Genomic DNA, 15,740 nt, shown 5'->3' with positions numbered 1-15,740 from the left:
GGTTTTATTTTTATATACTTGTGATATATTCTTAAGTGCAATTTCTTATTTTAACATTTTTATTAAAGACATTTGGGTGGGTGGCAGGTTGGCTGAGGAGAGAACATGGCATCTTGAAGATTACATTGAATTCAGTTAACCACTGATGCAAGAAACCCCAGGAAAGGAACCACCAGAAATTAGGGTCTGGACAGGCTATGAGGCCAGCTGCAGTCAGACACCTGGGCAGTCACCGCCCTCTTTCCCTGAAGTGAAAGTGAAGTTGCTCAGTCGTGTCCAACTCTGCAACCTGTGGACTGTAGCCCACCAAGCTCCTCCGTCCATGGGATTATCCAGGCAAGAATACTGGGGTCGGTTGCCATTTCCTTCTCCTCTTTCCCTGGCTGATGGTAAATCATATGACAGCCAGGAGAGCCTGGTGTCCTGCAATGGAAGCACAGAGGTTAGGTGCCTCCAGAATAGTGATGTAAACCCAGGGTCTGATGTGAAGAAAGTACTCTGAGAATGTCATTTTCCTTTCCAAGCCCAGGAGAGCTTGCCAACCTTCCTCTTGATGGTTAGTTGGGGAACAGGCTGAGACGATGCTGCTGTTGGTTTGGTCTGCCTACCAGGGGTGAGTGCATCCTAAACTTGAACCAACCAGAGAATGGAGGACGTGTCAACATCAAAAATGAATAGTAAAAAATTTTTTAAAAAGACTAGAAAGCTACATAAAGAAATAGTGTGGTTTCTTGGATAATGAGTTTAAGGGGATTTTCTTGCAGTTTCATTGAGGTATAATTGACATACAGCTCTGTATAATTTTAAGGTGTACAGCATAATGACCTCACAATAAGCTTAGTAAACATAAATTTTTTTAATTAAAAATATTTTTCTAATGAGAACACTTGGGATTTACTCTCCTAACAACTTTCATATGTAACATACAGCAGTGTTAATTATGGCCTCCCAGGTGGTGCAGTGGTAAAGAATTCACCTGCTAGTGCAGGAGACGAAGTAAACTCATTTTTGATTCCTGGGTCAGAAAGATCCCCTGTAGAAGAAAATGGCAACCCACTCCAGTATTCTTGCCTGGGAAATCCCATGGACAGAGGAGCCTGGTGGGCCACAGTCTGTGAGGTTACAAAGAGTCAGACACGACTAAGTGCACACATAAACAGTGTTAATTATATTTATCATGTTGTATAATATACCCGTGCTGCTGCTGCTGCTGCTAAATCGCTTCGGTCGTGTCCATCTGTGCGACCCCATAGACGGCAGACCACTAGGCTCCCCCATCCCTGAGATTCTCCAGGCAAGAACACTGGAGTGGGTTGCCATTTCCTTCTCCAATATACTCCTCAGTCCTCTTTATAAGTGGAAGTTTATACATTTTGGGGGGGCAGGGGCGAACTGGTTGGCATGTGGAACTTCCCAGACCAGGGGTTGGACCTGTGCTCCATGCGGGGGAAGTGCAGTCTTAACCACTGGAGCACCAGGGAAGTCCAAAGACGTTTGTACCTTTTGACTGCCTTCAACCAGTTCTCCTTGCTCCCACTGCTTACATCTGGTAACCAATAGTCTGATGTTTTTCCTATGAGTTTGTTTTTGAAATATAATTGTCCTACAACACTATGTTAATTCCTGTTGATCAACATTGATGTAATATTTTGATGCATTTCAAAGTGATCGCCACAATGTCTAGTTACGATTTATCACCATAAAAGATATTACACATTTATTAACTATATTCCTCACACTGTACATTCATACCCATGACTCACTTATTTTGCAACTGGAAGTTTGTACCTCTTAACTTCTCTCTCCTTACCCCCTCCCTCCTGGCAACCACCTGATTATTCTCTGTGACTCTGTTTCTATTATTATGTTCTTTTGTTTTTAGATTCCAAATATAAGTGAAACCCTACAATATTTGTCTGCTGACTTACTTCACTTAGTGTAGTAATCTCCAAATCCATCCATGTTGTTGCAAAAGGCAAGATTTCATTCTGAGTAATATCCCATTGTGTCTTTACCACATCATAATTACCCATCTATTGATGGGCTCTTGGGTTGCTTCCATATTTTGGCTATTATACATAATACTGTGATGAGCATAGGGGTGCATATATCTTTTCTAATTAGGAGTGGAATTGCTAGATCATATGGTAGTTCTATTTTTAATTTTTTGAGGAAACTCCATACTGTTTCCTATAGTGACTGCCCCAATTTATGTTCCCCATAACAGTGCAAATCTTTCGAATGTAGCTATCCAGTTTTCCCAACACTATTGAAGAGGCCATCTTCTCCCCACTTGTATTCTTGCCTCCTTTGTTGCAGATTAATTGTCCATATGCGTGGACAATTTCCGGGCTCTCTGTTCTGTCCGTTGGCCTACGGCTCTGGTTTCGTGTCAGTGCTATACTGTCTTGATGACTGTAGCTGATGATACCTCCAGTTTAGTTCTTTCCTAGGATTGTTTTGGCTGTTTGGGATGTTTTGTGTTTCCATGCAAATTGTTCTAGTTCTGTGGGAAATGTCACTGATATTTTGATAGGGATTGCATTGAATCTGTAAATTCCCTTGGGTAAGTATGATCATTTTAACAATATTCTTCCATGAACATGGTATATCGTTCCATCTGTTTGTTTCATCCTCCGTTTCTTTCAGCAGCGTCATAGTTATGCAAGAACAGGTCTGTCACCTCCTTAATCAGACTTATTCCTAGGTGTTTTATATTGTCTTTTTGCTTCTGTGCATTTTTTTTGAATGCAGTTTTTATTTAAATTTTAGAAAAGTTTTAGACTTACAGGAAAACTGCATATAAAATAGAGAAAGTTTCCATATATACTGATTGGTTTCCCTTATTATTAATATCATATGTACCATTTCATGGTTAATAACCAATTTTGATATATTAAAGTCCTTAATTTTTATCTAATAACCTTCTTTTGTTCCAGGACTCTATCTGGAGCAGAAATTATATTTAGTCATGATACATTTCAAAAATACTGAAATTCATAATTCCCTAGTGGTCCATAAGTTAGGACTCTGCTCTCTCACTGCTAAGGGTCCAGGTTCAATCCCTGGTTGGGGAACTAAGATCCCACAAGTCACATGGAGCAACCAAAAGGAAAAAGATGAAAAATACTGGAATTATTATTAGAGATAAAGACACAAAATTCAGCTATTTCTGAATGTGTGTGTGTGCTGTCACTTCAGCTGTGTCCGACTCTTTGTGACACAATGGACTATAGCCCACCAGGCTCCTCTGTCCATAAAATTCTCCAGGCATGAATACTGGAGTGGGTTGCCATTTCCTCCTCCAGGGGATCTTCCCGACCCAGGGATCGAACCCTAATCTCTTACGTCTCCTGCATTGGCAGGTGAGTTCTTAACCACTAGCACCACCATAACTAGAAGTAAAAGCAAAATTTGGATTTTCAGTTCTGGATCTGGTGTGACCCTATGCTTACCTTATTAAGTGCTGTGTACTGTACAGAAAGATTCTTAGAGGCCAAATTTTTGGAGAGGGTTGCAGGGGAGGTGGTTTAAGTGGTAAGCATGGGTGGTAATTTGTCCTGGTGGTAAGTACAATCATGAAATGTACAAACTCAAGAAGGAACTGAGCTGGATTTCTGGCCCTGATTTCAACATGAACACTTCACAGGATGAGATGATGTGTTGGTGACTATTGGACAAAAGGTCAAATGAGACCTTTGGGTGGCACAAAACAGGAGGCCCTCTATATCTTCTTGTGTAACAAGGTCCTCTGGCCTTAGAAAAGTCAGTTAGAGCTGCCCTTTCAGATTCTAATGCCTTATTTTGTACTGAAAGTTCTCTTATATTGTGGTGGTAGTTGGCCTTCCTCCTCCATAGTGGGCCAGAAGTTGTGGCCAGGTGAATGACTCCCAGAGCAAGCTGGTGTGGCAGGAGGCGCTCAAAGGAGTACTTGGAAGCTACTGCAGACCCCTCTTGTAAGGACAGGACTTTCCCCATAGGAGTTTCCTAGGAAATAAGTTCCTATCAAAGGAGATACAGATGAGGTTGAGAGGGAGCCTGGAGCCACGAATGCTTCAAAAGTCAAGTTTCCATCCACAAATGATGTAGCCTTTCATTGATATGGCTCTAGGGCACTGAGAAGTTTAAAACTATGGGAAAGTGTTACCCCTCAGACAGGGCTTCATAAAGCTGTAACAAGGATAGTGCCAGGGCCAAGGACAGGTGACCCTTGAACCATATGGGGCACTGACCTCTGTGTGGTTGAAAATCCACATATAACTTTAAAGTTGACCCTCTGTTTCTACAGTTCTTCAGCCACTTATCACTTCTCAGGGTTTTGGCCAAGTTCTCTGTAAAATTGTAAGCATAAAATTTGCCCCGCTTTTGCCACAGGAGTGTTGTGAGTAACATGAAAGTGCTTTGTAAAGTGAGCATAATACTCTGAGGTCATGACTGAGAATGCCTTGTGTTTTGTAGACTTCATGTGTGGTTCCCATTAATTCACTGCATCATTCCCACCTTGAAATACCCTTAGGAATTTGAGCTTAGGTTAATAATCAGCTCTCAAGCTAAATTGTAGTCTTTCTCTTCCAAGTAGGGTGAAGTTTCTAGAAAAATATTCCTGTAATTCTGTTGTAGCTTTTGGTGACCTTTGTAAAACATGGGAAGTGCTTTATTTTTTTTAAAACTAGAGCCTTATGTCAACTGGAACCTAGATATCAAATGGAGATGGGCCCGGCTACCTTCATGGACTGTTCAGTCATACTGTACTTTAACATTTTCTCAAACAGCAAGTAGTTCTCACAACAACCATAGATTCACCTTCTCATTTTATGGGTGAGCCAAAAGTTAGCGTGGTTCATAGACTGAAATGCAGACCTCTGACTACACCCTCACTGTATTATGCCCAAAAGACCTCAACCAATTTGTTACGATTTGTGGCTCCTTCCAAGGCTTGTGAATTATGTTAAGAGTGGGTCAGACTGGTCTAGGACTGGTTTCAGTTCAGTTCAGTCGCTCAGTCGTGTACAACTCTGCGACCGACCCCATTAACTGCAGTACGCCAGGCCTCCCTGTCCATCACCAACTCCCGGAGTCCACCCAAACCCATGTCCATTGAGTCAGTGATGCCATCTAGCCGTCTCCTCTGTCGTCCCCTTCTCCTCCTGCCCTCACTCTTTCCCAGCATCAGGGTCTTTTCAAATGAATCAGCTCTTCACATCAGGTGGCCAAGTATTGGAGTTTCAGCTTCAACATCAGTTCTTCCAATGAACACCCAGGACTGATCTTTAGGATGGACTGGTTGGATCTCCTTGCAGTCCAAGGGACTCTCAAGAGTCTTCTCCAACACCACAGTTCAAAAGGATCAGTTCTTTGGTGCTCAGCTTTCTTTATAGTCCAACTCTCACATCCATACATGACCAGTGGAAAAACTACAGCCTTGACTAGACGGACCTTTGTTGGCAAAGTAATGTCTCTGCTTTTGAATATGCTATCTAGGTTGGTCATAACTTTCCTTCCAAGGAGTAAGCGTCTTTTAATTTCATGGCTGCAGTCACCATCTGCAGTGATTTTGGAGCCCAGAAAAATAAAGTCAGCCACTGTTTCCACTGTTTCCCCATCTATTTCCCATGAAGTGATGGGACCGGATGCCATGATCTTAGTTTTCTGAATGTTGAGCTTTAAGCCAACTTTCTCACTGTCCTCTTTCACTTTCATCAAGAGGCTCTTTAGTTCTTCACTTTTCTGCCATAAGGGTGGTGTCATCTGCATATCTGAGGTTATTGATATTTCTCCCAGCAATCTTTATTCCAGCTTGTGCTTCCTCCAGCACAGCGTTTCTCATCATGTACTCTGCATATAAGTTAAATAAGCAGGGTGTTTGTACACCCATAAAGAAGGCGCTTAAGTATTTAGAAAATGAATATCAAGTAAGCCGCTCGTTCCCACAGCCCTGGAGCGTCTGTCCCACAGCCTGACCATAGACCCACCCCAATATTCTCCTAACTCCTCGGGCTGCAGTTCAGACGGGAGGACAAGTGTGCCTCGCCAAGCCAAAACTGAGCTTCGAAGGTCACACCTCCCACCTCTACTGCCCGCTGGAAGACGCAGGGTCGGCTTCGAAAAGAGCTTGGTGTGGCGGGTGCAGGGGCTCGCAGACCCCGCCGCGGCTCCCGCCCAGCGGACCCAAAAGACTACAGCCCCCAGAATGCCCCGCGACCGTCCGCTCGGCCCCCGCGCGCGTGCGTGGTGGCGCAGCCAAGCGCTGACAGGGGCCGAGCCGCGCGAGCCAGTACGGGGTTGGCCCCGTGGAGGCGACGCCGGGACAGCTGGACATCCCCCGCGGGGCAGGTGAGTGCCGAGCGAGAGGCTGGTGGCGACCCGCTGGGTCTGCGGGGTCCGGAGCCCACACATGCACCCCCGGTGAAGACGCGGGGGCTATGGAGAGACCGACTGCCGCACGAACTGGCAGATTGACGGGCAGAGAAGCCGGGAGGTGCTGCCGCGGGCCGGCCGGGCCCTCGCTCGTCAGGCGCACAGGGTGGGGGTCTAGGCCGGCGGTCTCCGGTCGCGGGCTTGCTGCGGTCGGGTGCGGGGCCTGCGAGGCGAGGGCGGTGCTCGGGGCGGGGGTGGCCTCCCGGGTCGGGAACCCCCATCCCCGACCTCAGCCGGCCCAGCGAGAGGTGGGGGTCCCCGGCGTCCGAGCTGAAGTGCTCTGGGGGCTCGAGGCCGAATACATCCCCTCCCGCCGTTGGGAGCAATTTACAGAAACCGCACCTCACGCCGGGGCCCCTTTCTTTGAAGGAACGGCAGCCTCGGATACATTTACCGCAGCAGAGTCTTCCTCAGGTGTGACTTGTAACTTGACGTTGAAGATTCAGGACTGGGGTCAGAACATAGGCTTAGATTCTGGTCAGACTCAGAACTCACTGTATTTATTATGTGTTTCCTAACACTGGAGAAACTGAGGCGCGTATTATCCAGGGTCAGCCTGTGTGGTTAGGATTGGAATTTTGAAAATTATTCTCATGGAATAATGATTCAAGGTGCTTTTTGGGGGGAAAGGATGATTTGAAGTTTCTTTTCCGTGACGAATGACTGTTGCCTTGTTTTCCAGTGTTGTGCTGCCTATGCGATTTGTGGTGGGTTTCTGGCCGTTTTTTTTTTTTTTTTTTTTTGCTTTCTGGTGAGATGTTTAGAGCTGTCTGGAATATTCTTTACCCTTCTTTCTTATTCTTCCGTGGTAAATTCAAGTTCCTAATCAGACCCTGTTTCACAGAAACTGAATTTTCGGCCTCGGCTTGGTTACTTGTAGCTTTTGTGATTGATTGTGATTAAGTTTGTAGGTAACACATGTATTTCCTGCTGCTTTTCCTCCTCATCTCTTTTCCATCTTCCAGTTGTCTTTGAACGCTAAATGATAGTTATATCTTCTTTTTTTTACATGTTTATTACTGTAGTCCTTGATTAGCTGGTAATTGATTGTAATAAAAGACATCTTTCCTGTATTTTGATAATCCCAGGTGCCTATAGCCTTTTCATCATTACTTATTACATTAACCTGGGCTTTTGCCCACTTCCATATACCTTGTTAAACGCGGGGATGTGAGATCTGGGAGAGAGGGCTGAGGTGGGGTGTTTCTCTTGACCAGATATAGGTAACAGGTGAACACAGTCCATGAGCATTAACTTTAAATGGCTGTAGGGACTTCTCTGGCAGTCTAGTAGTTAGGACTCCACTCTCTCACTGCTGAGGGCCAGGGTTCAATCCCTGGTGAAGGAACTAAAATCCCACAAACTGCATGGCACGACAAAATAAATAAATGACTGTGAACAAAAATTATTTAAATACTAATCTTGTGATTTGGGGAACTTATAATGAATCTGATATCAGAGTAAAATACTGAGAAAGGACCTCAGGGATCATGTTTTATCATACTGCCTTCTTTCTGTGCCCAGAGTGGATGCTGGGGACACCTTGATACCTTTGAAACTTAAACAATGTTCTGTGTGTTTGTGTTTTTGGTTTCTCTCTTCCCAGTTCTCAATGAATATTTTGGCAGGAGCTCAAAATCTGGTACATTTGCTAATTTAAAGCCAGTGTCATCTGTTTATTCTGCAGTTTGTCTCTCTTCCTTAGCTGGTGACATCACGAATTCTCCACAGCAGCCATTCAGGAGCTCATGCACAAGGAAGTGGAATAGCACGGAGGGTGGCGCACACAGGAGGAATAAGGACCCTGTTCCTTTGCCTTCGCATGTTACACGTAGAGTGAGACAGGAAATCTGGGCGAAAGCACAGACTACATGGGAGGTTTAGAGCACCAGTCTCCAGGCTTCCACACAGGGTCGTAGTGACTAGTACACTTACTCAATGTCTTCTGTTTGCTTACTGCTGTAACCGTCACAGTGGGGTGCAGGTGTTATCACTGTCATTTTGTATGTGTGTAAATACAGAGGTTAAGTGGCCTACAGATGTAGTGACAGGGCCAGAATGCAAATTCAGGTCTCTAAGGCCGACAGCTCTGCTCTTTGTACTGCGTTGTACTACCCTACCAACACATACATTGAAATGTTTCTCATTCTTAAAAAACAAATAAGCCACCTTTACTGTGGCCATGTTACTTCTTCACAGTGCTGTCTTTCTCCATCTGTTTCCTTTCTAGATTTGTTCTTAAAAAAACAAACTCTCTGTCCTTCTCTTCCCTTTAGTCCTTAGTTTCTTGCAGGCTGGCCTTCGCCGTTGACACTATTGAAATTGTTCTCATGAACTCCACTCGGCCCTTGATTGAATACCTACTGTATGTACCATCTTCTAGACTTAAAAAGAGGCTGAGATATGGTTCTTGTCCTGAGAGAGTTGAGAAGCTAATGAGGGAGAAAAAGAATTTCATACGTGTCAGTATATGTTAATGCTTGACCAACCAGTCTTTTCTTTTGGGAGTGGGGGAGGAACAGTTCACTAAGAAGGTGACGCTGGACTGCCAGCAGAGAGAAAGCCTAAGTTGTTGCAGACAGTGGTGTCAGGACTGGACGGTCAGGTGTGGATTTTTAGAAGGTGTATCTCGCCAGTGTGAGATGATAGTTGAAACATGCTGTGTAGGCTTTAGAATCTAACAGGCCTGGCAGCTGAGCCTTAATTTCTTCCTTATACCTGCGTACAGTGTCAGCTCTGTGAAGGCAGGGCTTGGTGTTTTTCACCACCTCACTCCTCTCTTCTGGAACAGTGGTCATTAGATATTTGTGGTGTGAATACCTCGTAGGATGTTGTTCAGCACGTGGGAGTTGTTCATACTCCCAGCAGCACAGTGAGACTGAAGTAGTGAGCGGCCATCAGTGTGGTTTAAGAACTGATTTTTGAAGACACCATTGTTTGAAATAGTACATGTATAATCACCTCCCCTTTCTGAACATTTAGGCTTGTAATTTATGCTCACTATTTAGAAGAGAGACATTCACTTCTTTTCCGAAGGTACAGTTAGCTGATAATTGTGTTTTCACTTCTAATATTATGCCTCTTTTCTAGTTATAAACACATCTCTGCATTTTCTAATTGTTTGTGACGTGGGTTTTTTCCTGCTAATGTTGTAAATTGTTTTGGGAAGTTAATTTCTTTGGAATCATTACATACCTTTACCAGTAAGAGTAACATGAGAAATGAGATTGAAAGCACCAACCCAGTTACCAGCAGGCTTATTCTTGGGCAAGGCTTGGTTTCCAATTAGGGCTAATAGATTTTTTTTCCCCTTAATAAAATCATACAACGGTTCTGGCCTTCCGTGATAGCTAGTTAGCCTCCCAGCTAATATTCTGAAGACATGAAGCAACAGATGATTGCCCTCTTCTTGTGTTTGAATTTAATTTGTAAATATCCTTAATTTGTGTGACTTGAGGTTATAGGGTTAAAGTCCAAATACCACCTTTTGTTCCACTTTTGAAGTCAGTAAGATGTAGTAATTAATTAGCACCTACAATAAAGTTCAAATTCTGGCTCTACCACTTTAAACTTTGAAAACTTAACACAAGTAATATAACTTCCCAATGCCTCATTTTGCTCATCTCTAAAATTAGGGTAATTACTCTGTCACCACTCAATAATAGCTAGTGTTTATTGTAAATTATTGGGTATTTACAATAGACTTGGCATAGCTCTAAGAATTTTATATATATTAACTCAACCTTCACAACCATCCTGTATGTTAGTATTATGCCCACTTAAGGTGATGACAAGATGGATACCTGAGAGATGTAATAAAGGTGTTTAATAATCTAATGGTTAGTTGGACTAAATGATCTGTAAAGTTCTCAACTCTGAGATAATGTTTCTGTGATTGAAATCTAAGTCTCCAGACTCTGGGTCCTAGAGATTGTTCTAGAATAGACTGTTCTTGCCTTTTCCCACAGGGCCAGCCTGGTTTCCTGTTGCCTCCGCCCCACACCCCTGCTTCACCCAGCGCCTTACGTTCTTCACGTCACCTTTTCATTGAGCCTTCCCTGAACACCTGCTTTAAAATAGCAACTTCTTGAAATTGCCTGGTCCTTTTCCTGGTTCATTTTACTCTGTAGTGCTACTCATCACCTGGCATTCAATGTGGTTTCTTTCTTTCTTTTTTTTTTTTTTTTTTATTATTTATTCTTGGTTGCACTGGGTCTTGGCTGCTGTGCAGGCTTTCTCTTGTTGAAGCAAGTGGGAACTGTCTTCGTTATGGTCTGCGGGCTTCTCATGGCTGTGGCTTCTCTTGTTGGGGAGCACAGGCTCTAGGGTGCGGGGGCTTCAATGCGCCGCATGGGCTCAGTTTTTCTGAGGCTTGTAGAATCTTCTTGGGCCAGGGATTGAACCCGTGTCCCTTGCATTGGCAGGCGAATTCTCAACCACTGTACCACCAGGGAAGTCCAGTGGGTTCTTATTTTTTTAATCACCTGTTTCCCCTCTAGAATGCCAGACCTTGGAAAAAAAGAGGCTTTTATCTGTTTTGATCATTGCTCATCACTTAGAACACTGCCTGGCACATAGTCGGCACTCAATAAATGTACGCTGAATGAATGAATAGTTCCTCAACACAGAACATAAATGTTGAGAGAAAGGACCAGGGAAAATTTCGCAGGAGTGTCATTTAAGCTGAGCACTGTAAGACTGGTAGACTGTGGACATTTGGAAATGGGAGGTGGTTTTCTAAGCAGAGGAAGCAGTATGGATACCAGCAGGGAGGGTATGTGAAGAGAAAACAAGAGCCGAGCCAACAGGTAGATTGGGGAACACTGAAGAAGATGAGGAGAAAACCAGATAATTGGGGCTGTGCTTCAGGAAATATTAGTCTAGTGTTTGTTTAACATGAATAGGTGGATGGAGAGTCTGGAGGTGCAGAAACCTGTTAGGAGACTTTTACAATGGCTCCGAAAAGTGGCCGGGTCTGGGTCATGGCAGTGGAAAGAGATGCCTAGAAATATTTTAAAGGTAAAATCAATAGACTTTGCAACTCAGTCAGTGTTGGGAACAAAAGAAACATAGGAGCCAGAAATTACCCTAAAGTTAGAATATGAGTGTCCTGAAGAACTAGAGAAAATCAAAAGAATCATCTGGGATGGAATAAAAATAGATTTGTGTGAGAAATACAGATTTGCTGTGTTATGGGATAAGTCAGCTTACGTCATCCAACAGCAGGAAGTTGGAGATAGCAGGACTGTCATCATGACTACAGATAGAGATTTATAGCTTATCTGTATGGCAGTGAGAGCTGAATCCCCAATAGGGACAGAAATGGATTCCCCAGTAGTAATCCATTAGGAGTGGATTAAAAAAGAGAAGACCGATTTGGGGAATGTTTTGGGGGAGTCTGGAGGAAGAGGAGCCTGCCTAGAAGCAAGTAGAGAAGAAGAACCCGTGTAGTCAGTGTCCTAGGAGAGCAGCTTCAAGAAACCCATGTAGGTCAGCAGATTCAAATGCTGCAGGGAGTTTAAGGAAACGAGGCCAAAGGAAGAGGATTCCATATGGTGACAAGGAAACCACTGGAAACCTTAGAAAGTCTAGGCGGTAAGAGGAGAAGCTTCGAGTATGAGCTGCCTGGTGAGGCATGGGAGCAGAATTCTATTCTGCTTTTGAAACTATGGTAGTGAGGCAGGGAGAAAGAGACAGAGAAGTCGGAGACTTGAGTGGGCCCGGGGAGAGCGGCTTTGCTGTGCTTTGTTCTGCTTAAGGATGCAGGAGATCTGAGTACTGTATGCACGAGACGTGAAGCCAGCAGAGAGGAGGGAGAGATCGGCGATGCTGTCAAGGAGGCGGACTGAAAGGTCTTGTGGGTGGAGGAGTCAACCCGGGAAGAGAGGGAGGCTACTTCTTCCCCCAGGAGGAGAGGACGAGTGAAAGAGGAGAAGGTGAAAAGACGGAGCAGTGTTGACTGGACGAAGGAGGACGCCCAGCTGAGGAAGCTAGTGGCCCCAGCTCTGTGAAGGCCGGCAGCCGGACTGTCAGCTGGGAGCGCTGGCAGCGGGAGCGGGGTGGGCCTGAAGAAACACAGGAGAGGCTTGAAAGCACTGAGGAAGCATCCGCCAGATCAGCTAAAGAGCAACAAAGTTGATGAGCAACAGCGAAGATAAGTAACTCCTGTGGCTCGTTTCCTGGTCATGACAAGAGAAGCGTGGGCAGAGCCTGAGGAGGACTTGTGTGGAGCTGGACGAGGCCAGGTTGTCAGTGTCGGCTCAACACAGTCGTGCCATTTCCTATGATGTAGGAGTTAGTATATGGACCTGGCTGTTGAAATCGGCAGTATTAAGGATGAGATATAAAGAGCTGCTAAAAACACTGCAGATTATTTCATGGAAGGCAGGCCATTAAAGGCAAGACAGGTATGGTCTGCCTAACTCTGATGTTTTACAACAGCAGGATAACGGCTTCCTCTGACATCTTTCCCAGGATTTCCCGTGATGCTGCTGCTGATCTGAGTGCAATCCATTTTGCCTCTTCCCAAGTTGTTCCCAAGCTTTTGGTTCTGTTTGAGGTGGGGTAGTGGAAATAGAAGACTTGGCTTCTGGTCCAGCTGCGTCACTACTGCATGGCTTTAAATTAGTCTTCTGACCTCTTTGGCCGCAGTTTCTTTCTTTTGAAAAAAGAGGGAGATGAACGCAAAGGATTCTTCTAACTCCATCATCCCTGACTCTGTTTTAAGAGTGTTTGTCCCACACCCAGTACTAAAGAAGCTAATTATCTCTAAATGTAGGTGCAGGTTGTAGTATGGGGATTCTCTCCTAATTTGTATTGAATTTGGAATTTTCACAAAAATTTCTGTTTCTCAGGGCTCCCCTGTGGTTCACTGATTAAGACTCCATGCTTCCACTGTAGGGGCTATGGATTCGATTCCTGGTCGGGGAACTAGATCCCACAGGCCGCATGGTGCAACCAAAAAAAAAAAAACTTTGAAAAAAGAAATTTATGTTTCTTAGTACAGTTCAGCAAATGTCACGTTTTGACCCCACCTGGCTCCCCCTGGGCTCTATGCCCATCAGGGTGCATGTTCTTACACTCGAGTGGCTTCAAGGTCTTCCCAGAACACTGTGCTGCGGAATTGGTGACTCAGCTGTGCTAGTCAGTGTGGTAGAGAGGGGCCACTTAGGGGTCACTCCTGACTCACTGATGATGGATGCAAGATGCTTAACCTCTCTGAGCCCCAGATTCCTCAAGTTGAAAATGAAGAGTGCTTAGCAAGTTTGGGTTAATGCTTAACAAATGTTATTTTTCTTTCTTTCATTCTCTCTCCCCTCTAATGACCTCCATCTGCTGACTGCCACAAAGTACATAGGACTGGATTACCATACTTTAAAAGTTAGTAGGGAGGTGTTTTCATCTCTGCAAATGAAATATTCCCAGTAATGATATAGATGGTATTGCCAAATAAGTGACTTAGTTTTTTGAATTCTGTGGTTTGATTATATGAGGAATAGAGATTTTATTAACTATATTTATGATTTGTTCCTTTTAAGTGCCCTAAGCTTCTATGTTAAAATAAAGCTTTATATTTGTTTTGTGTCCTCCCCGCCCCCGCGCCTTTCTTTTTTTTTTTTTGCCAGTCAGCCCTCAAGGAGCTGTATTTTTCTCAAAAACTCTTGTCTACATTTTTCTAGAGCTACCTGAATGTTGAGTTAAGGTTAGCTACCCATTAGTTTACTTCATTTTACTTCTAAGGCGGGTGTTGCTCCCCAGCCCTGGTGGCAGGACTGACAAGATCCATGCACTACCTTGCTTCTGTTTTCCTTGCCACAATCCAGGTGCTTCCAGGCTGTAAATCTTAGGGGAATGATCCTGGGAGGTACCCAGGGAAGTGCCCAGATGACGCTGGATGGTTAGTTTACAGAAGGACTGGAGATTTAGAGAGAATGGGCCTGGTGTGGAGTCAGCACAGGAAAGCCTTGGTACCTGGTGCTGCTGTGCAGGAAAGGGAGGGTGTGCCTAGGCTTGCCGAGTTCTGGAGGGAGGATCCTGCTTCCCTCTTCTGTTTCAGTCTGATCTCTACCTTGCGCAGTCAGGCCTAAATCTTGCCTAAAGGAACACTAACTATGGTCACAAAGAAAATATTGACTCAGGGATGAGGAAGCAGCCCAGCTGTAAGCCTGTGGGAGTGGAGCGCAGAATGGGGTTGGTTCCTAGGTCGTTTTGCTCTTTTGCTAATGCCAGTTTGGGAGGAGGCAGCTGAGAATTTTGGATGTGTTTATTCACTAGGCAGATGAAGAATAGTGTGAATAATAAGCGTGTTTTCAACAAGCATGATTGGGGTGACTAGAAGTGGGGAGCCAGTTCTAGATTAGCACCACTAGCCGCTTTATCATGATGTTCGATGGGGCTCAAGTCTTCCGGCTTTCTTTCCGTATTTTGATACTTGCTTCATTTAGCAGGCTACCCTAGGAGAAGGTGGTGGGTTCTGAGGTCTGAAAGAAGGGCGCTATGGCCAGAGCATCACACGAGTGTCAAGGGCTGAGAGATGAGGCTGGAATGGTCAGCAGGGACTACTAGGTCATGCAGTCTCATAAGCCAAGTTAACAAATGTGGGCTTTTCCCCAAAAATTCGAGGGAAGAAAGAGTTTTAAAGGGGAGAAGGAAATTGTTGCATTTAAAAGGATTTCTGTGCAAGGTAGAGAGTAGATGGGGTGTGGAAGGTAGGGGGCAAGACTAGAGAGAGAGAGCCTGTGGAAGTCTTACAGTAACTGTGACGGGGAAGAATGACCACAGCCCCAGCTGAAAAGCAGCCGCAGGTTGAAGAGAAAAAGGAAGCTTCAGAAAACATCAGGAAAGGCCTCAGAGGTGGAGGGTGGAGGTGGGGAGACCGGGACTCCATGGACCTCGATGCCCAGGTCCAGCTGGAGAAAGGAGTGGTGGCTATGCAGTGATACCAGCTTCCTGAGGCAGGGTTTCCAAGGGAGCTGACAACTTAGTTCTGGAGTGTAGTAAATTTGAAGGATGTGGAGGAGCGACCCAGTGGGCAGCTGGACATGCCAGCCTGAAGTTCAGAGAGAAGGTGTCCTGGGGATAGAAATTGGCGTCATCTGTCTGTAGATGTTAAATGAAGCCAAGAGTAAACGAGGGTGCAGGGAACCAGGGAGGGTTTAGGACCGACCATTAAGGCACCTTAAGAAGCAGCAGAGGTGAAGCTGGGAAAGGAGACTTAAGAAGGAGAGCTGGAAGGGCCAGAGGAAGCCCTGAGGCTCTGACACTGACCCTGGAAAGCGAGTGCTTCGGGAGGAAGGGAGAGGTACTGCAGGGCGTGCTGCTGC

The 15,740-nt window shown here is 44.9% G+C and overlaps 1 protein-coding gene across 8 annotated transcripts in view; it reads left to right on the top strand.

The window, feature by feature from the left end:
- Nucleotides 1-6,224: 6,224 nt before the first annotated feature.
- SGSM3 (small G protein signaling modulator 3) overlaps nucleotides 6,225-15,740 on the top strand; it is a 34,670-nt gene continuing 25,154 nt past the window's right edge. For 7 of the 8 annotated variants that reach the window (XM_040233252.1, XM_040233247.1, XM_040233251.1 and 4 more), the window contains exon 1: nucleotides 6,249-6,333. The gene's annotated coding sequence lies outside the window, so the exon portion shown is untranslated. Of the gene's footprint in view, nucleotides 6,334-15,740 lie in introns of all 8 variants that reach the window. The other variant, XM_040233246.1, reaches the window with a different exon arrangement.

Source organism: Oryx dammah, unplaced genomic scaffold (genome assembly GCF_014754425.2).
Source record: "Oryx dammah isolate SB20612 unplaced genomic scaffold, SCBI_Odam_1.1 HiC_scaffold_29, whole genome shotgun sequence".
Classification (NCBI taxonomy): Eukaryota; Metazoa; Chordata; class Mammalia; order Artiodactyla; family Bovidae; genus Oryx; species Oryx dammah.
The sequence above is the reverse complement of the archived record's forward strand: the minus strand, read 5'-3'. Positions and strand labels throughout refer to the sequence as shown.